The 26017-nt window shown below is 36.3% G+C and overlaps 1 protein-coding gene across 1 annotated transcript in view; it reads left to right on the top strand.

Moving 5' to 3' along the window:
• Nucleotides 1–26017, top strand: part of LOC114354391 (uncharacterized) — a gene marked incomplete at its 3' end in the record, with an annotated part of 42120 nt that overhangs the window by 425 nt on the left and 15678 nt on the right. The window lies entirely within an intron of this gene.

The raw sequence follows: 26017 nt of genomic DNA, 5'->3' as shown, positions 1-26017 counted from the left end.
GGTGAGGCCATGAGCTGTTCGTTTTACACTGAGTGTGACTCCTGAAGCTGTGATTTTTTTCTTTTTCTGTGCAATGCGGTACTTTGACTTCTTTAAAACATTTTGAGCGATTTATTTAACAATATTTATGGTCTCCGTTCGGTCTTTACGATTACGGAAGAATTCAATTTGGCTCGTCCTTACGCGTAATTTTGTAAAGAAATTTTATAATGAGCTGTTTTTGTGCGACATGAGACGTTTCAGAGGGCGTTTGGGAAAGGCATCGTTTAATAAATTGATTATAATAATATGGATGAGACTTAATGTGCACGAAAATCGGGTGTCGACCAGTTTTTTTCCTGTCTCGAGGATATGTTTAAGCCGTTGATAAAGTTGTAAAGATTAAAGGTCCTTATTATTAAAATTGGATTTTATGACGCTACTAACGATCGTTTATTATTTATTATTTAAAACTACCGTTTTTGACTCCAATGCTGATTGGATTCCAATAATGCGCAGTAGGGGTTTTTGGGGACAGAATTGTATGACAGTGTCCGATTATTTAAATGTTATTTTAACATTAACAAACACCTGCCTGGCTGTTAATGTAAATGCTAATTTTTGAAGTTTACAATATGAGTGGGCCCAATATTAAAGAGTTTACAAAATAAATGAAAGAAGTTTGGATTTTGAAACACTGTTGCACCATTTATGATTACTAATTTTAAAAGAAATCGCCCTGCCTTTTCTTCTCCAATGCACATTGATTTACTTTTACAAGGGGCAGTTGCTTCTTCCATTAAATTGATAGTTAGACTGCAACTGCATCTAGATGCAATCGTGCTCTGTGCGCTTACCTACTGTTAGGCATGAAATGTTCCTTAAATATTACGTTGTGGCTATTCTGCACCCGTCCTTTACATTTAATCTTTGGTGCAGGGAAGATTCGCACACGCGCCAAGTCCCTCTCATTCGCAGAGTTACCCCTGTCCCGAACGTTTTGTATGCGACGCTCGGAGCAGACGGAGTGAAGAAGTGTTTATCGTACCCAGTTTAATTTAAACATTATGCACTGGGCTTAAATTCAGTAACGCGCAATTGAGGTGCCTATAAAATACTCATAAAATATGGAAATGAGCGTTAGGAAAGTTTCGTGTCCAACAAAAGAATACCATAAATTCTAAAAAACTGGTAGAGCTAGTTAGAACGCGGACATTTAAGCGCTTTAGGTATTCCAATATTCTTGTTATTAGGTAAATAATTAACACGCTTTTCATCTAATGCTCAGCTATCATGCATCGTCACAAGTATGGCACCGAAACTACCAAAATCCATGTACAGTTACGTCGATGGGCAAAGTCAATTTATAAAGTCGATGTCCTGCGGCTGCTGGCCAGTCTCGGAGGTACCGCGCGTCGCGCCATTCAAAACTTCGCCATCGTTGCGGCACTACCGCTCTCAAAATATTTTCGAAAAATCGGATCGGGTCCGATCCCGCATCGCTATTCGACGCACGCACAGCACCTAGGTCGACGCCGCGACGCGCCACTGACACATTTCTGCGGTTACGCGCGCCTTTCGAATTTAGAATAGTTTTTATTTTTTTTCGAAACCGTGATTTCGTATTGTTGTGCCAGCACCACGTGCGTGAAAAATTTGTGCGTTGCAAATTGTCATTTTCTGGACTTAGCACTCAAAGGTAAGTGCTGAATTTTAATTAATATTTAGGTATACTTTCTCCGAGATTTCATGTTTAAATCACTTATCTCGTTTAACAATTAAAAGCAAGTGGCAAAATTAATGAGAGAAGGCAGTTAATTGCAGGGCGGATCAATTAAAAGTGGTTAAAGTGTAGTGATACACTACGTTTAATTTGTTAATTGCTTTCTACATTGTGAAGTTTTTAATTTTAATTAAACCCGACCCAGATGATAAGTTTTCGAAGAGTAAAGTTATTTTTTAATTACTGTGTTACCATTAAGTAGGTACCATACCATTAAGTAGGTACCATAATGATAATTGAATCTAGATTTTTATAGATCTTAAGGATGCGTGTTATGGATCCTATTGTAATTCGTAATGAAAGGGCCAAGGACATGACACCGGACCGAAGTTCTAAAATTAAATTAAAACGCAATACACATACAATGTGTAATATTGTTATAGATCCTGCCTTCTTTATGCATATTTGTTCGCGTTATTTTATCTTTTTTTTGTCTTTAGTCTTTAGACCTACGAGGCTAATATGTGTAAACATATCAAAAGCAATATGTTAACAAAGAACAAAAGAACAGGACTCTCGAATTGACAAACAGTCAAACCGGTCATACAGTGGCTGACATTTTAGTTTGCAAAAGGATGACAAACTAAATGGAGTTGGGTTGATGTGATAAGTCCCATCACTTGGCGGCAGGCGGTAACGCGGTTCGCACCTCGGACAAATTGCTGTGTGTGTGCGAGTGTGGCGAGAATGCATCGCACCATAGGACCCACCATGGTCGATGGTAATGATGGAGCTAGCGCTATTTACACTCCAAGTATACCAAGGACATTTTTCTTTTCCAGAAAAATACATTTCTGAAAACAACTCCTGAAAATATCTGTTTTTTTTTTCTTTTAATAATCAAATAGGAGTTAATTTCATCAATTAACCAAACAATCCAAAATTACCCTCTTAAAATACTTATAATTCAAAATTCTTTACTTTTATCACGCCAATAACATGAATACTTGAAAAACAAGAGTAATAAACTAACGCATTACAGAATACACTTTTCATATAGTCGATCTTCTATTTGTTGATTGTTGCCTAATACTTGCACCCAAATGTAGCTTTCAGCAAGAACCAGAAACCATTTTGTATAAAAACATTTTGAATTGTCATTAGAATTGTAATATTTCTTTCCAAATTAAAGCCTACCGTTAGCTTCAGCGCACTTTAGCTCCAAATCATAATCGCCTCTATAAATGTTTTATAGCTTATAAATGGTAATATGGATAGGTTTCGGATTAACGGTCATTTTAAATTACAAATCTTTCGAGTTATTTATATTATTTTAGTGCCAAATTAACCTATGTATTTTTTATCTATCATTCATACATATTTTAATGTGATCATCATTTCTTTATAATTCTTTCTTCTTGGTAGTGTTTAAGTTTAATGGTTTGATATTTCATTTTTGGATATTGTATTTGATTCGAATAACAAGATTTTGTATTTCGTGTTATAATGGACCAGATGAATTTAAACGCATTCAACACTTCGTCGGTTTTATTTATAAGTACAATTAATGTTTAGGGCATGATATCTTTTTGCAGTTAAACATCCAATAAAACACTAATTTATCTGCAATTAGATTGTCGCTGCGCGAGAGAATTTGCAACTTTTTGCTGCTATTAGCGCGCCAAATATTGGCGCCAAATATTCCATCCACAGACTATAAAAGTAAATCTTCATAGCAGTTTTAATAAAAATTGTATCGATTTTAACATCCTATACGTGTAACATTTAATCCTCATAGCTTTAATATAATATGCATTTTTTGTTTCCAATTTGTTGATTGAGGATGTCCAATTGCTTACGGATTTAATTATTAATTTATCATATTCCTAATTTTTGTAGCATTCCCTCTTCGATTTACCATTTTTTCTCTTACACTCGTCTAATCTAATATTCAAAATTATATTGCTATCATAAATTATTTTTATCTTGTCATGGTCTTTTAGCCAAATTGTTGGAAAGGTCGAACTAGAGTTGAGCATAAAAATGTATCAAGTTTTTGCGGAATCGCGATGTTCCTAGGAACGAGTCTCACGGCTCTCCATTTTTATTTTTGCTTCCATTAAAAGCTGTGCCACATGCCGCGATAAAATTACGGAAAAAATGCACGGGATGCCGTAATAAATAAATCCTTTTTGGATTCTCTGCCACATATAGAATCTGTGTGTGTTTTCTTGCTTAACAATCAGGTTCGGTTTTGCGATTCTCGTCTTCGGTTATAAACTAACGAAAATTATTTAGAAAATGGCTAAGATTTTTTAAGCTAAACATACCTATTCAAACCATGGAAAATGTCCACGTCTTCTGGTATTTATTGAAAATCATATTAATTTGTTGTAAGAAATAAGCACTCTAACGAATTTTGATAAGAGTTGCTATTTCGTTTGACTTCAAAAAAAACCGTAGTCAGATTTTCTCACGACTTTTAACTTCAGCTTCTACTGTTGGGTATATAACGATAAAACCTCGATTGGGAGATGCAATTCATGCAATTTAAAGTTTTGATCATGCAGGCTGATAGTATAAGATGAGCGTACTTGCTTTTCAGTGCGCTCTCCATTTCATTTTCGTAAAATTTATTTCAGGCGTTTGATTTAAAATCAGTCATTGTCATTTTAGATCTCTATCTCGCATAGCCTAAACGTATGCAAAAACATTGTTTTAACGCGTGTGAACTGCCTGTGGTGATTGATAACAAACACGTCGGTCATCGACCGTCCTTCATTCATAATTTATCAGCAAATAAGTTACGAAATAATCAGTGGATCTCCGTTTTTTTTATTTGCACGGCTTATTCCATGAAGTAAATGTTGGGAGACAGATATGTTTGCCAGGGCATCCTGACAGGACAAAAAGGCCTTAATTGAAACATGTCAGTGACGTTTTGGCAGATTGCCCGCCTCTGCTGTCCTCGTGGACCTACCTTGGAGTCGATGTCAGAAAAAAGTAGCCGAAATGTCAATTCGCTATTTGACATTTCGATCGGTTCGTCGAATGTCAATTGTAATGGGAGATTGATTTGAATGTTGTTTGAGCTTTTTGTTTCATTTTGGGTTTGACCGGTTTCGCCTTATTATTATTATTATGATATCAATAATATTTAGGAATCGTTTTCCTTGATTGTAGTTAGGTTCATAGCCCTACTTCGGGTATTTATGGTATAAAAAGCACTCCTAAGTCTCAAGGTTTTTAGTTCCATCATAGGAAATATTTGGTAGAGCTTTCGTTTCGTGAAAACTTACTTTAATTTGCTACTTTAACGTATTAAATACTGAAAGCTAAACCATTATCCGGTAATAGCAATAAATTAAAAGCACCACTTTTTATGATTTCGAGGGCGGCACTGCGCACTGACGGCACCCATCTTCGGATCATTCAATAATGATAGCGTTGGCATCAATGACGACTCTCCTCACGACGCACCGTATCGTCACCGCTCACGACATGTATTTATGACTCACTCAAAATCCTGAAGCAATTAATCACAATTTATTATACATAATTATCAGAGATTGACGTGTATCATGTAAAAATCTTCAAGGTATATCAAAAAGTACCCCGGTTAAACTTTACGATGTTATGTTTCGGTTAATTTTAAATTAATTTTGGTCGTCGCGTGTGCGCATCAACAATGGATGCAGTTTAAAATAATGACCGATTTTATCACAAAAACAGTACCGAATTGTAATAATTGGTTGTAAGTGTCCATCTCATTGTACGAGTACTCAATAATTGATTCCATCTTTGATTAAAATAATGAATAAATTGGTTAACTGACAATCGTTGACTTTTGTGATTAATTTTGGTTACGTGTTGCTTGTGGCTTTGCCCGCATCGCAACAGATTTTTACACAAAGTGTCAAATGTTGTATCTCTTTTACAACGAAGAAGCTCATGAGCTGCATACTTTTATAATGCCAATGAAAATAATAATTCTTATGCAAATGTTATCCTCTCACTTGTATATTGGGTTGGAGATTTATTTTATACGTTTATATAACACCGCTATAAGATAATCAAAGTATATCTTAATTAATAAAAAGGCCAGATTAAAATGCAGTAGGTATTAGGTAAAATAGTGCTTGAATTTGAAGAAAAGGACTTAAACACTTGAAATTTCAGGATGCTCGTAATACTTACTTTTTGCCACTCTCTCTGTAAATCAGATCGCCCAGATATTTCACAGCGTTTGTGTATTGAATTTCCTTGTATTTTTAACTTGCTAAAAATTCGTTCGGTAACCAAAATCGATCGGTATTAACGACCTGCCATTAATCTCTGTGCCAATCAGTACGTGCTAGTGCAGCGCCCAAAGAGCCGAGGGGCTGGTGTAAATCACAGCTGCCCAAACGGAGGCAACCGGTGTACAGATAACTTTGTTGTCATCCGATGGGGCTCGTGGCACCATGAGGTCGGGTTTAACCAGGATAAGTGGGACAAAAAAATCAGTGTCATGTATGAAGTACGCTCATAGGTATAAACTTAGGAAAATGTTATGAACCTATTCATGCATACGTAATTAAGATTGGAATTAAATTGAAACTAAAGAAATTGGACATTTAATGAAAATGTATCTTAGAGTGCTTCTGTCTAACGTCGGTGGTTAAAACGTATGCATTTCGCAAATTCTGCGATGAATCCGAGATGTTAGAGGAATCTAGGGCCTAGGCGAGACCTGTAGGCTGTGTAAGTTTGTATAAAAATATTAGGCTACTACTGAGCTACGCTAGTGATTACCTTCCTTATTTTTAACGTTAAGATATAAGATCAAACTTTGTCACAAAATCCCATTTCAAAGGAAGATGTAAAGCCGCATAATGGTCACCCTACAATCAAAATAAGACGTGCGCATTTACGGGCACGTTTTATCAAGTTCGCGGATATTTATGACCGCCATCACCCGACTGATGGGTTCGTTTTATTTACGGCGAAATTTTTGAGTGTTAAAAAATTTTACAAACAGTGATAAACATAAATCAATTTATTAAAACCTCTTGTTAACGAAAAAACGACTGAGTTCTGAGGTAACAAGCTTTTAAAAAAAGCAATCGAATCGTGAACCGGCTTTTATCTACATTGTTTTTTACCCGTCACATAAATTATAACATTTTGAGAATATTTTTTTAAAACTGACCAACTGTAGGTAGACCTAAATACTTGGAGTGTATGTATTTCCAACGACTCTCCAGCTCTCTAGAGATGGTAATTGGAGCTATTTGTGATGATGCTGACTGAATATTAGTTACTTTAAGAGACCATTTAGAAATCGACAATGAAATTAACCTTTCATAATGATCATTAAACAATACTAACAGTTACAGTGTATGTAGATGGTCGTGGTAGAGTCAAGGTACCAACTTTCACTATGATAACTTTTAAACCCATGGAAAAGCTACCGATCTTTTACCGAAGTCAATGTTCAAAAACAAAAGACTACCACAATGCCCGAAAACCAGACTATTTAACTATTATGAAGAGACACAATAATTGAAGTAACAGATAGCACTTAAGGAAACACTTTTAGCACCAAAAGTGTGATGTGCTGATGGCTGTACATGCCAGTCTTGGGACTGAAGATATCAAGGAATCAAATGGTACCTAAATAATAAATTTTAATGATGCAGTATTCTAATGGCGGAAATCTTTTGTCACGTTGACTACCTCATGTTGTTGTCTTATTGATTAGTACTTACTTAATTCGATTAAAACTATTTGACCTAAAAAAATTAAGTGTGTCACTGTATGATTAATCATTGAAATAAATTAATACGAATTTGTAAACACTTAAATGTAGATCAGGTCATCGTGCCTTCAAGGTTAATTACTTAAATAATTGACTAAAATCTGTCCTTTTACCATCACTGCGACTTTTGTACACTCTTGCGGTAGCAGGAAATATTCAAGCATTTTCAGATGGGAAGAATTATATTCAAAATCGCATTTTTGCACCAATGAAACATAGTTCAAATAGGAACTGTCTAATTACATTTAAGAAGTAAACGCTCCCGATTGATAGCCTTGCTATCGTTTTTGCTTATCTTGTGTGTTACAAATAAATAAAAATACCCAAGAACCGAAAGGTCTTCCTCGATCGATATCGTTCTCTCGGTCTGCGTTGCGTTGTATGCGCAGGAGGATGCGCGTACGCAGCGTGCTTAACAATGAGCGTTACGACACGCCTGATGTAATGCGCCGATAATGTCCTTTCGGGTGTCCGGCTGTATACGCTGTATAGGACCGAATAAAATCAATATTGAACAAATAAATTGACATACGAAACCTTTAATAAAGAAGTAGAACTAACGTACCTACTTACTCGTGAAGGGGTAGCTTTGCTTACCGGATCGCTGGAATTATAGACTTAAATCAATAACATTTCAGTCAGTTGACTTCAAAGGCTGCGTGACGTGGTCGCGTGTTTATATTTCCCGACTTCTTCCTGTTTTGTGCCTTTTCCCATGATTTAATTTGGGGTCGGCTCTCCTCGTTCTAATACACCTAGGCAGTCTATCTTGGGTTATCTGACGATGATATGAGCTCGTTCCAAATCTTTTGAAGCGGTCCTCCGCCCTTCTTCTCTTTGGGGATATTCCCAACTTCTCTATCTAAGATCCATTGTTAGGTAATAAAGAGTATGTCAATCGATTGGTGTTGTCATAGTATTGTCAATTGGCCTATCCTCTAATCAGTATGAACATTTTCCGGATGGCAGCGCCCACGGCCCCAAATGTCAGCCGCCCGCTTAGACCAGCTGGTGGCCGTGACATTAGCTCCGCGGTTCCGTGAGATGAAGCTTATTGTATGACGGCCTGGAGTTCCGGACCTTAATATAAATTCAAGTCATACATTCGTCCGTCCTTTTTATTCAACTGTCAGATTGATAAGCTAGTTAACTTTCATTTCTGGTGACTGTTAATTGCCAAATATCGCATTGGAATTAGGCTGCGTTTCCACCGGAGATGTGCGAGGATGCGTAACGAAGGATGTGCTTGTAAAGAATTAATAGAATCGCTTCATTTACCGAGAGAGTAGAGGTTCATTCATATAAAGTTATTTGATTGATAGAGTCGCCAATATTTCTATCATATGGGTATAACAAATAAAGTTACATCAATTCTCGTGTTGGAGACTTCGGCCAAAACGGCATAACGTATTTTCCTATCCTAGCACATAATCATATATGTAATATTTATTCTTTTTCTAGCCTACTTATCATCATATCTTGGAAACATTTAGTTACTCAAACTGATTTTTCAGTTTGTCTCCCATCAGTTCTTAGCCTAAGAAAGAACCTTCGAACTCTGGATCAAGATAATACAATTTATTATCTTTCCACTAGACCTCGAAGGTGCTCAATGGCTACTAAACTGAACTAAATGTCAGAGCGATTTTTACTTGCTGCTTCTCAAACAGCATTGAACACCGCTTGGTATTGGCAGCGCGTACAATTTATTGCAAGAAGCGAGCTCTCAAACGGAGTGAATTGTTCGCCCATTTAGTAGGCTTAGACATGATAAGTACTTATTAGAAACGCAAGTTTTAGATTGATATTTAAAACATGTATGTTTCAATTTCATAATTTTGTTAGGATTCCAGGTGAAGCTTCCACCTTCGGCCTGATCATCACTTCCTTCATCAGCTTCCTCGTCATCGTCGTTTTTGATGAAAATGCTCTTAATAAACTTTACATGACCTTTGGATACTTAGGGGATATTATGCGTAACAAAACTTACACGCGTAAGAAACAATTGTAACGATTTCAATTCAAAAAGTAATAAATGTAAGTACGGAAAAAATGTAAAAACAGGTGGCAGCTAAGTATCATTTAGGTTCAAAATCGTAAACGAAAGTTCAAAATGATACCGATTACTTCGCAAGTGATATCGTTTAAAAGAGTCTAAACTTATTTAACGTGAGAGCTTACGACAATTTACAGTTAGAGTTTTATTTTCAGTAAGTAAGCCGGTCTTATGTGGGAACATATTTTCGCCTGCAACTTAAATGTATTTAAATGGGTCGGTATCAATGTTGATAACTACCCAGTTAAAAGCTTTCTTAATGAGATTGAGCTTTAGCTTCTAGGAATAAAGTCTCTTTTCATATGAAGGCTTGCTGGGCTTTTTTTGCCAAAAATGATACCAAGGAGGTGCTCCAAAGTGGTCGAGCATTCAATGAGACAGTTTGTACCAATATATTGGTGCGTGCGTGTGACCATTATGGTATTTGCCTCCGTTAACTTAAAACTTATTAGCATTATATTCGTGTCGCTTACTGGCCATGCTGAGAGAAAAAGTGCATATTTAAAAAAGTTAAGGTTGCGACGGACTGTGTTATCGGGTTCTGTAGTTATTATTATTGAAGTCCAAGATTAGTTAGTGGAGTTGGGTATATTATCCTAAAAATCAACGGCCATCTACGTAACTCAAGAGACTAAATTAGTCCAGTAGAAATCGACACGACGAAAAACTTATGCTCGCAGCGCAACACGTGAAAAGCTGCAAACATTTTTGACTCTACGTTAAGTCTTATTATAACGTTTTCCGTCAAATTAATTGAGTGTTTGTTTATAGTTAATTAAATTACAATGGCTTTTGTTATCATTATATGTAGAGAAGCGTCTGGATATAGGTAGATAGGTAGGAAATTAACGATAACCACGATCATACGGGACCCAAAATTGTCACATGCGCAGGGGCACACAGTATTATTCTCAATGTCCTCCGTTATTTATGAACGCTAGTGCTCATGTAAAGAGGACTTTTAACTTTTATTGACGTTATAAATCTGGCAGCTGCGACGGTGCCCTCTGCTTGTACGACACGAAAACAATTAAGAAGTGAAGAGATAAATGGACTCGTGCACTGATGGTTACGGAGTATTTAATTGTTGTCATGTGCAAGTTAAATATCCTTTAATTACGCACTAAATTATTGGATAAAATAAACAGTTATTTGATTCCGCTTTCGGCCTGATCTTCACTTTCCATCACGTGAAATACAGGCTAAGAACTTCCCCACTGTGTGGGTAAAAAAAACATATATCTGGATTCTGGAAGCAAATGTGGTAAAATAAGCATTTAAAACTGCTGTACACAAAATCCGTGCGCGCTGTGTGTGGCAACGGCTAAGAATTTATTAATAGTAAGTTATTAAGTAGGCTTTATGCAAATTATGTACAATTAAATTTTCAGTAACATCTGGTTAAACCATAAAGCATAATTCGGAAACTTTTACTGCCTTTTACATACTTAATGAGGGTTTGCGTACACGATAAAAGCAGTCATTTGCGGCAACATAGTGCTAAATTGCGTACGAAATAAGTAATAATTTAGTCCAGGGCTCTTGCAGGGCTTCGGTGTGAGAGCAGGATGCAATTACGGGCTTGTACGTACTCGTTTAGTGAATTTACAGTTCATTCGAGCCAAAAATGTATGATGTTATGTAGGTTGGTTTGGGCTGGGTGTAGTATATATTTTTATTTTATTTAGAATCACACTGTCTCACTCTATTAAGTTATTTTTACTCGAATATTTCATTTTGTATTAAATTAAAATTATTGCTCTAGGAACATCATTTAAATTGCACTCTTGGAACTTAGAGCAAAAGCGAGGGCACTATAAGGGCAGTGAGTCATTTGAAATAAATGGTTTGTCAATATTATAGAGCTTCACAAAAAGAGCGTGCCAAACTTAAGATGATAGACCATCTATACAAAAAAAAACATTAGTTTATCATCTCCTTAAGATTGGCACGCTCTTTTTGGAACACCCTGTATAAAGCGTACACCCTGTATAAAGTATACAATATTCTAAAATCACATTACTCAAGTTCATGTCAAGGACCTCTTTTGTGTATCACACTCCCTCCATTTTATCACCTTATTGAGATGTTATTGCTTTTCCTGCATATTAAAGGCGATATTTGGCTAATTTGAAAGCAAAATAGCAATAAATAAGATCAAGTTCGAGATAGGTATTCATTATTGTTGTATTTATTACCAAATGTATCGTTGGAATGCTGGGTGAGGTCAGTGTATGGAGGATTTATATTTCACGCATTTTAGGGCTAATATGGTTTTGATCGTAATTTTGTATTTTTTTTATTCCTTAACGATATTTATGATCGACCCTTGGGTCTCCTCGAAAAATTCTTTTTACAAAAAAAAGGAGTAAGTACCTAGTTCACACGCTCTGCGCTAAGCTCCAAAGCAACTAAAGTCATCACACAAAAGCATCACATTTAATCGCATCGCATATTGAGTGACAGGTAAAACATATTCTGATTTGGCTCTATTGCATTTTTGACACATTCTACAAGCAGATACAATGAATTGAAGGTAAATCATACTAACATGTAATCATTCCAGCACTCACTGTATAAGAAAATAAATCTAAAAACAGTAAGTAATCCCACACGGATAAAAATATAAACAAAAAAACGTAGAATATAAACAATCTCGTTAGTAACTTATAAGTATTGTGTCGCACTCTCAATTGAAAAGTTGACAAATGCGCGTGATCATTCTTTAGACGTCGCGTGGTTAGTAATTCGCCACAGGCATTATCGAGCTCATGCTTGGTAGCCGATGTCAGGTGCAGGATTATCGCTTTGCCATTCGATTCTCGCCATAATAATATATTTGTACAACGGGATTACAGTAGCCGGTCGGACTAAAGTCGCGTCCACAACAGCATTTAAGTAAAAATGCATAGAGCATTACGCGTTACGCAGTTGGCTTTTCCATATACAGGATGACCCGTTGGTGGGTGATCAAACAAAAAGGTTTTTCTACACCAAAAGCAAACTTTCTTCCAATCCAAATCCTCAAAAAATACGTCTCTTCCATCCCCATACTAATTTTCTGCTTTAGTGATAACAATTTTTAATAACAGGTTAATTTCTTTTGGTTTTAACTTCCTTCTCTTAGGGAAAGTTGTTGTATTTGTCAACCTTTTTTTCAAAACAAGTCAATGCTTTTTGTATTGATCCTGCATAATGAAACTTCTCGTTAGTCGAGATTAGTGTGGAAGAGCCTTAAGAATCAATAACTGCGTACTTCTTCATTCACCAGTCGATTTATTGAGCTGAACAGTTTTTGCACGAAGCCTCGGGCTTTCATGAATCATTTATTGCATTTAACTTTTATGGGGCTTACACTACTTACAAGAAAGTCGTTAGATATTATATCTTCCTCGTAACTCTACTTTCTGTTTGTACTTGCTTTAGGCCCGGTTTTTTGATTCGTAGTTAAAATAACCAATGGTCAAGTTTGACAGATGTCAAATGACAAGTGGTTAAATATCAGAAAAAAATGTTTTTCGAACAATGGTTAGCTTGACTTTTAGTACATTTTTTAACTATTTGTTTACATTTTGTTAATATTTAACCATTAGTAGCAAAATTTAACAATTTGTTATTTTAACTATGAATCAAAAAACTGGGCCTTATAGATCTATTTGTTTGAAAATTTTCTCTGATAGTCCCTGATCACATAAAGGTGATAAATGACTAGCTAGAGCATATACTTGTAACAGATTAACGAGCCGCTCTATGGAATGTCACGAACAAAAGTCACACATTTTACTTGTATTGTTTCATTCGTACGAACGTTACATTAAATAGAAATACTCTACTAGTCTATACTCACCGTATCTCAAATTAAACGAAGCTAAAACTGTAATCCTAGATAAACTAGTTAATATTTAACACAAAAATATTATTTTAATAGCCGTAATGACAGGTTGTACAAATTAATTGACCCGGACCATTATTACCGATGCCCATCGCGTGAAAACCCGATGATATTTTTAGATTTTAGATTTTAGATTATAATATTTTTTTAATTCCCTGTATAAAGGTAAGATAAGTCGCTGTATAAGGATATAATTCATCCCTCCCGATGATTGATGCAAGCCCCATTACTCAGATGGGCGATAAACAATACGTGGCCTAAAGCCCTGGCCATTTTGTTGATTTATTTCGACGTGTGATCGTTAAAATTGGTTTAATTTTAAAGGGATAAAACTAACTCCTGTATAGCCGAGGACAACCAAAACACGTCTGGTTGTGTTACGTACTTGGCCTATATCTCACCTGATGGTAAGTGATGATCAGGCCGAAGGTGGAAGCGAGTTTCACCCGGAATCCTCAACGACGGAGGAACTGGCTATCTTACCAGTAAAGAAAAATAACCGAGGAAATGTTATTTTTATGAAATTGATACATATTTACGGACTAAGAAGTCCTAAGCTTCTTCAAGTTAAATTGAAAATAAATACCATATTCACGCAATGTTCGCTGTATTGCTGAATGCTCATTATCTCTATTACTTTTTAAAATGTAGGTTTATTATCCTTTTTATTAAGAAGACCTTCCTACGTGTTGTAGCGCTGCATTGCTTGCTCAAGTATAGTATGAAAATGCCTAAAGCTGCGGGGACTTTTCTTGAGACAATCATTACGCATGCTAGTTTTTTCGATACGCATAACAAAGGCCAAGTCTTCCTACTTGACAAACCGACGTCCGAGCTTTTATGCAAATGCAGAGCAGTCGTGAGATGTCATTCGTGAATCACCGTGGAAAGTCACGACGTGTCGCGAACACGGCGTCGTGTGCCGTGGTCATTGTGGTTGAAAAACAAAAAGAATACTTCCTATTTAGTAGCCATTTTGCTGGTTTTGTAAAGCAAACAGAGGTTGAGATATTTATATCAATGGTAGGAATAAAAATCTTTGAATAAGGACGATCGAGCTCAGTGATAAACACGTTAGTCAAGCCTAAAGCCGTAGAGTCTATAATTTTCGTAGCAAGCAAGGCAACCTTTATTAACTAAACCTTTTTCATATGTTGTAAATGTTATAATTATACAGGGTGTTAGGTAAATGGGTATATAAGCCGATACTAGCCCATGTTAACATATGCATATAAATGGTATGGTGAAGTCAGAAATTTGATATCATCATTTTTTTTTTTTTATTGTTCATACAAAATAAAGTTTATAAAATCAGATTTGTATAAAAATTTAAATAATTAAAATGATGATATCAATTTTCTGACTTCACCATACCATTTATATGCATATGTTAACAAGGGCTAGTGTCGGCTTATATACCCATTTGCCTAACACCCTGTATAGTTATACAAATTACTTACATTTTTAACGATTAATTTATGAAATAAAAATGTAAGTAATTTGTGATGTTAAGGTAGATTAAATTCATGTGATCAGTTCATAATTATGCATGTAAATAAGTAATGAGCGTCCATTTAATATCTCAATTATTGTAGTAAACAACATAATGTTTTTAAATATAATTTCTAAAAGATATCTGGCGGTGTGCAATCAAAAAAGAGGATTAAATACCATTGGTTAATTATGTATAAACGTGGCGTTATTTATAAGTCTTAATTAATCAACTGAATGCCGTTTATAGCACTAAATAAAATACAAACTTGAACTTGATAAAACCGGAAATGCTTGGATTTAATTAAGAAATTAATTAATTTCTCGCAACTATCGTAACGCCATTTATCTGATCTGTATCAGATTCTTAATAAATTAATTGAATTGCGTCAAAGAATTGGTGACGAAACAGGCATGTAATTGGACAACTTTTTCAGCTTTAAGCTATTTTTGTCTTATTATAAATGTTCCGAAGGCCACTGAGTCCACCATGGTCCAATGTACTCGCGACGCCTCTAACCGTCAGAAATGGAAGCACATCGCCAGGAGAGCTACCCTCGGAGATGACATCACCCCACCATGTACCTCGTCAGCGCAACCACGACCACTCTGACAAGAGTGCCCGATTAAGAAGAAGAAGAGATAAATGTTCCAACGCGTTTAATAATACATGTTTGTTAGTTTAATAAGACGTTGATCATCTTATTTCTTTATTTTTGTAATTTCAAACTTTTCATACCTATGAACATCAAAGCATTATAAACCGTACTGAGCTCTTTAGTAGAGTTCACTTAGGCCTTATCAGATGTTATTAAAGCTGAAACTTATATTTTTCTATGATATTATATTACGATGTAATCTATTTAAAATTACAAAATTAAATTCAAGTTAGTATCATCTCACAAGCCCAATAAAACAAGTTCATGTTAAAAACACATAATTAAAGCTTTAGTACAAATATCGATCTTTATAGGCTGACATTTCACGAGAAAATATTCGAAGATTCAACAACTAAGATATTTTAACATGTAATTTGCTTTTTTAATAATTGTGTATACATATTTAGCATATTATCTCCGTTCCGGTTATCGACCCCGCGGTGTTTGTCTTCGGAGCCTCGTCATTAAGATTTTATGTAAATTGGCGACGAAGGCTGTACATTTGTCCGCGCCTTGTGAATTGTTAATCACTCGCTGTGTTCTCTCTAAATATAGACTCATCTGTTAAAAACTAATGTTTAGTTTTTGCATCTCTATATCTGTAGATATAGAAATAGAATAGATAGAAATAATCCTGTTAGAAAGGGCATTGTTGCTGGCAGTTTGGCCAGCAATCCTTTTTGATAATTGTTTATGGTTTTTTACTTTTTTTTAATATTGTTTTTTGGATTGATTTTGAAGTTGCCTTTTGTACACTCTCGTGTCAATGTTTTGAGCTGCAATATACCTACTGTTTTGGCCCTTTTTTGGTGTTTCCTTGCTTCTAGCATACCTATAATCACCACCGGCAGGCCTATCCATCTAATACAGTCCACTCCATCGTTTTTAACATTGATAAGGACCAATGAAAATCAATCCAAAAAACAATATTAAAAAAAGTAAAAAACCATAAACAATTATCAAAAAGGATTGCTGGCCAAACTGCCAGCAACAGGCATTAAAAACTTGTATAAATGTAATAGGGTATTTGACACCACCAATCAATTGACGTACTTTTTAAAACTGTCAAAACGACACTCTCCCATAGATTTTGTACGGCAATACTAGCATGTGACGTCACAATTTTATCAACTCAATGAAACTACTTTTTTCAATTATAATGCAACCAAAAATCGTAATTTACAGGTAATTAAAAATTAATTAAGTTTTTAAGACCAGAAACAAGTGTCTTTTTAAAAAAGTTGTGGTTTAGAATTATTGGCGAATGGTGTCAAATACCCAATTCCTGAAAAAGAGGATTGAAATGCATTGAAAGTTAATAATAATATATAAAATATCTTTTTGGACAATTTCACCCAGCATCTAGCCCCTATGAAAGTTAAAAAAAAGTTTGTTAATATCGAGTTAAGTTTGATTATGTTTAATCGTTATTAAAATTTCTTAGCGATTAGAGTCGCTTCTCAAACTAAATATTAAATAAACAACTTGAAAATATCGAACTGTCTAAGGTGAGAATCGAACCACGACCTTTCGCTTGCCGGGCGACTGCTCCTCCAACTGAGCTACTTAGACACTGGATGAATCCTTCGAAAGTTTAAAATTAAACTTAATTAACAGCGTATTACACGCATAAGTTTATTTTTTCTTGTCATAAAGGAAAATATTAATAAAAACTTTTTGCACATCTTTCAGTACATACTCGTATGTGCGAAGAAATGTAACTGTATCTATCCAATGACCCGTTTATTTACATAAGCCTTTGGTCAGTCCCGCACGTATAATTCGACAGGTTTATGTCTGAACTGTTCTCTTCTCAGGTTACCTAAAAACATATTTTGCCTTTTTCACCGCAAAAACGTGTTTTTGCTAAAAATGGGGCTTGTGGTTAAAATACTGCATACTTTTGCAATAAAATTTCTTAGTTTTATCAAAAAGAAAATTCTGTAGTGCGTTGATGTCTTTTACTCACGAGAAAGTTTTTTGCTAAAAAATAATTTAAAAAATGTTTTTTTATTGTGCTTTAGGCACTTGTAGAGTTAGTGAGATGCTCAAAATTGGTGTCAATGGTGCATTAAAAGTAATTAAAACTATAAATTAAAAGCTCAATGGAATAATTTAGTTGATTAATCATTAATTAACCTCACCTATTTCTTACATTTATTTTTATCTGTCTAAACATAATAATATCGATTAGTAAATCAACATATTGATATCCATCTCGAAATCATCTCGTTCGCATTAACATGCGTGGGAGCAGTTCGATGATCGCGCGGATGATGGCAGTCAGCGCTAATGATCGTCAGTATTTATGACCTAATCGATGACTTTGTTGACCCGGGATCATTGTCTCCATTGAATCTTAATAAATCTGAATTTTTAACAAAATAGGTATGTTGCGTTTTCTAATAATTTACGAAATCGGGTTAGTAGTAGTTTCGCACGATTTTCCTTCGCACGAATGTGCGAAATGTCCTTTCAATAATATTTTTATTTATCAAAAGTATTAAAAACGGGTGCGAATCGACCCCTTTGAGAACTAGTAATCGCATACTACTAGTTCAAAAAAGAGTCGATTCGCACGCGATTTTAATACTTTTAATACATCCACATTCGTGCGAAGGAAAATCGTGCGAAACTACTACTAACCCACGAAATCATTCAACTTAGTGGTTGATTACACATTTTGATACAAAAAGGATCTGGGATCTCTTCGCCGCACACTGAACCGCACACTCAAATTGGAAAATTAGTTTATGAAATCGTTACAAGTTTGCTTACTTTGCATTGTCTTTTCAATGATTACGACAATCATTGATTGATCCTAGTTCGAGATGAAACCAAAAGGCGGGTTGAGTCGTCGGTTCTATAGTTCCAAAATACTGGACTGTCCTGTCGATGACATTGACAGTGGGGCGCCACCGTCAATACCGGATCGCTGGTTCCGATTTTTGCCATGTTGGAAACCATATAGTTGAACGATGGTAGCGCCCCCCTGTCATTGAGTTTGGTGGGACAGTTCAGCGTGGGTCATCTATAAGAGATTAAACTATAGAAGCTACGGGAGCTACCGAAGTTTAGTCAGACTGAAAAGTAGCCTTCGGTCCGATTCAGCCATTACAGACGCGTATCTCGTGGAACCCTAAGTGGCCGCGGTAACAATCGATTTCTAATCTATTGTATCTCTATTCGCTGGTGTACTTGAAGTAGCGATGGGCGATTATTACTAAATTAATCGAATTATTCGAATGGTCTTTATAATAATCGAATGTATTCAATAAGCAATCGCAGTGATTCGATTAATCGACGCGCGCCGTATGACTAACGAATAACATGATTCGTTCGCTGCGGTCCTGTGAGCGCGCGCCGCACGGTACTATCTACTACAACGAATGAATCGTCGCGTAAAGATAGGTAAATAGATTTATCGTTCGATTGTCGATTATTATTCGATTGTTTTTTCGAATTACTAAATTGACAATCGAAAGTTCGATTGGTCAATTGTTGATTCATTCGATTATTTTTTTTTCGAACAATCGCCCATCGCTAACTTGAAGGGTTATAAATATACAGTCTGTAAGAAATTGTGCGGCTACAGGGAAACCATACACACATGTATTCGAGGGATAAACCGAGCTGATAGGTTTAGGTTATACCACGACCTTCATTGGCCTTCAATGGAAGGTCTGTTGACCTTTCAAAGCAGGTTACTTTGAATGAATTTTTCAAACAATACAAAGATATTTTATGTCCATTGCATTTTTATCAAGGGAAGGAATGGCCGTTATCTACGACCAGTTACATTGTTGGTGGTCAACAAAACGATTATTTGCCAATAAAGCTATCGCGAGCAAACGAGGAAGCAAAGGGCGCGTCACTGCGTACGCGCAGCGGAATGCGCGTGTCCAATTATAGCAGTGGGCCCGTCTCCGGCGTTTACTTGAAATACTGCTCCAGTTTTTGTCGTGTAGACATAGTAATGCATAGAATTGACTAGCAGTACATATTTTATTAAACTTAATAAATACTAGGCTATGAAAAATATTCTGAAAGCAGAATCCATTCCATTTATTGTCCACAATACGATACGACATTCATTGGATTAACTGAGAAATTAGCTTAGCATAGTTTATTACATTTTTGAGAGAGATAAAGATTTAGGTTGAGTTGCACCACCTAACTTTGACCGTAACTATGACGATAACCGGTGCTTTTTGTATGGAGTTTGACAGATTTTTGACGTTTGTCAAAGATTAAATAAGATGGTGATTGCCATGACTACGAGTATAATAAGGGTGGGTATTATACTCGTAGTCATGGCAATCACATCAAACAACTGTGTAATAAAAATGGAGCTGGAAAATGCGGTCTACGTACAAGCTTTAGGCAAACTTGTCATCAGCTAGCTAGGTCTACTACACCCGAAATATTTAGGACAGGTCAAATCTTTAATTTAAGTGGTACATAATGGTGTTGTATAATTAAATCGGAATCAGTATTCAAATGATACGTCCATCAACAAAAAAGTAACGGGACCGCACCAACTGTGTAGGGCGTAATGAATAATTTAACCAGGGCAGTGCATTAATGGCTTACCATTAAAACTTTGTACCAAAGGATAATTAAAGTAGGACTTAAGACGAATACAAAATCTTCTTTCCCTTACGTATAAAATTAAAGTGGTAAGCTTTTTCCACTATCAACCACTCGTCAAAGTCTCATTTCATAATCTTTGCGATTAACTTGCCACTTGCTACACGCCTATTCAATGTTAATCTTACTTTCTGTCAGATAACGTTACACAAGGACGCCACTTACCGTTGTCAGCTGTCATTGTGTACAATTTTCTTATCAACATGTGCTTTTAAAAGCACGGTTTAAGGCCGTGTCCAGGAAGGCGAATTCGCCGCGAATGTCTTCGCGATTTTCAACTCGCGCGTGTCTTGTGGACGCAATGTTGTGCTGCAATGCTAGTATCTCGCAAATGCGCGTATGATTCTACGCGCGTAGGATTCGCGACGAATTCGCCCTCCTGGATAAGGCCTACGTCATCATCATCATTTCAGCCATAGGACGTCCCCTGCTGAACATAGGCCTCCCCCAGTGCTTTCCACGTTGATCGATTGGTAGCGGCCTGCGTCCAGCGCTTCCCTGCTACCTTTACGATGTCGTCGGTCCACCTTGTAGGTGGACGTCTCACGCTGCATTTTCCGGTACGCGGCCTCCATTCCAGAACCTTGCTGCCCCATCGGCTGTCAGTTCTGCTTACTATGTGCCCTGCCCATTGCCACTTCAGATTGCTAATCCGTCGGGCTATGTCACCGACTTTAGTTCGTTTACGGATTTCCTCATTTCTGATTCGATCTCGCAAAGACACACCAAGCATAGCCTACGCATACGCATAGCAAGGCTTACGTGTTTTAAAATAAATATTTCTGGAAGCTCTACTCGATCTCGACTCTACATCGTACACTAGACGAGCCCCCGTCCTCAATGCCGACTACAGAATGTCAAGGGCGGTTCAACGACTCCGCTGTCGGTAAATAGGACATAAACACTGGTAATTATTATTCAGATAGAGCCTACATGAGAACACATGGCTTTGGACGTAAAAGATATGTACCGGTAAATATCTGGACACATCTTTCCAACCTGCTTCTTATCGAAGATGCGGCGCACATTTTTCAGTTGATTCTTTTTTGCACTCCTTTTGAACAGTGAGTTCTTTTAAGAACGCGTTCTTAGCTATTTTCATACATATCGTCATGAATTTTAATTAATATCGCCAGGAATATACGTTATTGAATTCAAAGACACTTGTAATTGGATTTCGGTGAATTCAAAAGATTTTTGAATTGAAGAATCGATTTATAATGCGCTTATCGTACCGGTGACAATTGACATTGTAACGTGAAGAAAATTAATGATCAATGTAAAATTAAGATGGATGTTAAATCCAGGAGCTTTGATTCGATTCGACTGATAATGGAATAATCAGAGAATATTTTAAGTAACGTAGATATTTTAAATCAATAAGGCTAGAGTCTGACGGTGAAGAGTTTCATAGTTACTTCAACATAGAAGCTTTCTTTGCACCGACCAAATTGACTCAGTACAAACTGAGTGATGAAAATGTAACAGGGCGTCATAATAAGTTGCAGAAAATAGGCTATAAAATCGACGCACGCGCAATTATCGGCTCCAGGATGTTAATGTGAGAGCACGCGCTATTTGTTTGTTTTATGACTGCCACTTTACAGCCCATTGTCAGGGCAAAAGTATCTCACGTATCAATTTGTATACAAAAGAGTGTTTATTCTGTACTTCAATAGCTATTTGAGGATTTATATTTAGTTGAATTTTAACATGAACCAATCAGATCAATTTCTCTGTAACGTATGCTATGCTTATTTAACCTTTATTTTCATCTTGAAACCTCAAGAAGACACGACAAGCGAGATAATGCTGTTGTGAAGTTATGACAGTTAGCACTGAAGGTAATCTTAAGAGCGTGTATAAATTCGCTAAATATGGTATTGAAGAGGTAAAAGCTTAAGACCGACCTGACATTCGTTATCGCGACCATTTAGCGTTCCAAGCGCGATCGGAAGGCGAAGGTTATAGGATGAAAGTAGAGCTTGAATTTAAATTAATATTTTATTAATATTTCAGTAATGTAAACTTTTGGACCACGAGTCTACTTTTCCGTTGAATTTATTCATTGGTTAAATAATTCATTTTATGCCATCACTTCTACACTTTTACTTCACTACGTCAGAACAAGTAACATCTGTTGCTTAACAGGAAGCTCCAATATGTTGTAACTGAACTAAAAATAGATAGCTAAGTTAAAAAAATAAATGAATTTGAATTTGACTGTCAAATTTTATAAAACGCGAACCATTGGGTTATAATGCTCACGTTAATGGCACCTGAGATTTTAATTCGACCCTGAAAAAGCTATCTCTTACGATTGTCAAGAACCAACAATATGTTACTATTTATTTACCCAAAGTTTAATTGGCAAATTACCAGCATTAAAGTTCGAGAGCATAAGTGACAATTTGATTACACGCACTTCGAAGGTTCATACAATATTGTGTTCCAAAGGCTTGACTTGCAAGTTTGTTAAGGCCAGACCACACAGCGGGCGTTCCGACGGCTTGCTCTACATCTCGCGCGATCGTGTTTCAGGAAGTTATTACAGAAAATAACACTAGCGGAATATGTGAACGTTAAGAGGCAGGGTTCTGTAGAGAAATAGAATAAGAAACAAATGACAATCTATTTTTCAAATACTTCATCACTTTCCATCAGGTGAGATGCAGGCCCAGAACATCCTCGTTGTGGATTAAAAATACTAAATATTTTTTCGGACATAGTCACGTTCTTGGACTAACATTATCTGGACAGGACAAGAATTATCATCAGCCTTATTCTACTGTACAGCCTCTACTAATGCACGCCATGTACCTAGATCCTCAACTATTGAATCCTAAAAGCCAGGCGTCTTCTTCCTACTATCCTATTTCTATACTTTTACAGTTGACTTGCAAACTCTACGTTAAAGGCTCTACTTGTTAGAAAAATATTGGGTTTAAACGCGGATACTCGGAACTATAGCGGATCTCTAAAAAATGCAGACGGACGCAATCATACAATGATACTCATTTCGCCACGCCAGGCATCTCTCGCTTCCTTGAGTGTCGTAATACATTCTCATTTAAAGTCAATTACCGATGATATGTTCATTTTCGACTTTAAATTAAGACGACTTTGTATTTATGTTTGTTGAAAGAAAATATTAACAAAGATCGACTAATTGACAGGGTGGAAATACTGTAATGAACGTAGCGACACCAATTTATGGTTCGATGTAAATTTTACGCAGATTATATTTTAATGGACTTGATGATATTTCATAATTAAGAGCGATTCTGCATTGCGTTAGTATCATCCTTAAAACATCTTTTCATGTCATTTTACATGTTCTTTCGTCCATCTTCCCTTTCATTAACCACGAGAGATCAATTAGCGATATTAACTAATTGGGTATTTACCACGAATATATGCAAAGGCAATTACAACAATGATGTCCGCCACAATTTGCGCCTTTCACACAAATGAGCGTTAATTTTGGCGAAATTAATCTTGTTAAGGCCGGGCCCCATCAGGCCGATTTGTACTTTGGTTGGATCCCATCAGCCGGCCACTTAATCATTCCATTATCGTGGCAGCATCGACAATAAGACTTGTGCTTACGCGGCCGTGATGTATCGCTTTTTAATTAAGTTCCCTAAATGGGACGAGCCGTTGATATTTGGACGTAAGTAAAATTTAACAGACAGCTAATTACGTGGGAAACGTAGCTACAAATACGAGTAGCTACTAAGTTCGTAGCACTTCATAGACTACTCGTAGCTAGATCGCAAATCACCTTCAACCTGAGCTAGAAATGAAAGTAACGACTTTCCGATAAAACGATGCAAAATGAAAACTCGTCTGTCTTATTCAATGGTCGTAGGCTCGTAGCCTATTTTCAAGTGGAAAGGATTTAACCGATTTAACCAACGTTAGGGTGGTAGAGTTAATACTGGGATGTGTAAAAGTGCTTTTTAAAAGCCTACTTGCAAAAATAAATGATATTTAACTATGAGTTTTTTTATGAGTTAATATTTCGAGACCAGTAACTTGCTTAAAATGTCCTGGCTGATTCTTGCGTACTATGCTTCAGTTTCCTCTTCAGGGGCCTGCAGGACCAAATAACATGTAATCAAGTGCTAACGGCGCTCTGTTGGCACCGACGAATGGCTGATCGGCTGCGTCTGCGCACCTATCAGTTGGGCCGATCCCGTAATGGATGGCCGAAGCGTGCTTATCATTTAAAACATTTATAAAAGTTTCAATCTTTTTGCTTGCCCAATAAATCTCTTCACAATTACTGCTGTGTATAAGTGGTTGGCTGGTAGTCATTTTAGCAAGAAATCCAAATATGTCAATACAATAACATATTATTCATGTATAAAAATATGCTAATGCAAAGGTTTAAAGTATATACTCTAATCGAAAAGGTTGGAATTTCCTGCCGCATTTTAACCCGACCCATGAAATTAGTTACTAAGGTTTAACGATAAAGGTCTTTTGTACCTAAAGTTTGAACTTTAAAATATTTTGGGCTTATTATGCACCCTTTTTGGAGTTTGTTTCCTTTTTGCGTCGATGGACCCATACACAAGGCGTCCAAAAATAACGATTTAAAACAGCAACCGAGATCCCTTGACAGGAAAATCATCAAAATTGCCGGATGATTGTCTTATAAAGCAATTATAACTTAACGAATAAAGCAATTATACGGTTAAATTGAGAATGTGAAGGATCCGCAGAAGTCGCACTATGAGCGCTTATTTAATTTTACGTGAATTTCTCAACATAATGTCACCATTTATGTACGCTTGTCGAGTCGGTTACACCATGTCACACCTCAAGCAAATGAGAACAAAAAATGAGCCAGTATTTTCCCCGTGGTAATATTAATGAGCTGCAATGAACGATTCCATGCAGCCTATCCGTTTAATATTTTTACCTGAACAATTTTAAAAATTACGAGGAAATCTTGTCGATCAGAAAGTTAACAGGCAGTTCTGAGCTGTAATTTCCCTGTTATATCTGTCAAAACCTTTTATTATTTACATTTTGGTTAATTAATGCATACATTTCTTACATATAGTTACGACTAAGAGTAAGTAGTTACAGATCTCATCATCAACTGGGGATATAATTGTGTCGCTACAAATGCATCGCATGACAGTATTATTAATTGAAAAAGGCCAAAATAATAAGTAATTTCAAATATCCCTGCCCTGCCGGAATTAATCACACGAGATCGCGTTAAATTGTTCAAGAAACGGGGGGTTCAGAAATACGAGCATTCACCTCATTAAAGAACACCATGACAAATCGAATCATTTGCATTTATATTGTTTGGGAATGTAACACGCTGTTACAAAGGCACGATGTGTGGCTACATCAATTTTGTTCGGACGTTTTAATTCAGTATGGAGAATTTCAGAAGGCCCAGATTGTGCCAGACTTTGTGACGCATAGAAAGAAATCGTGGAATCGCTCAGTGGACTGACTATACGGACATTTTGCCCAAAGGCGTGGATTTTGACTAAATCAAAAATGAAATAAACGCCTATGAAACACCTACATTGGACTGAAACTTTCAGATTAACTACAGCAGATTGTGTTCCGACATAATGTTTTCTATTAGTGTTCTAGTACCGGTTCAACGCAGTACCAACCAGCTGTATAGAATTTTATTCTTTCGTCAGATTTTGAACCTTCTGAATTCGTTTCATTTGTGAATGTGTCGGATGCAATGCGGAAGGCATGTATGTTGACACTCCTCTTAACAGGC

This window comes from Ostrinia furnacalis, unplaced genomic scaffold (genome assembly GCF_004193835.3).
Source record: "Ostrinia furnacalis isolate ACB-3 unplaced genomic scaffold, ASM419383v2 OfSCF0191, whole genome shotgun sequence".
NCBI classification, from domain to species: Eukaryota; Metazoa; Arthropoda; class Insecta; order Lepidoptera; family Crambidae; genus Ostrinia; species Ostrinia furnacalis.
Note: the sequence above shows the minus strand (reverse complement) of the source record. Positions and strands in the feature narration are given on the sequence as shown.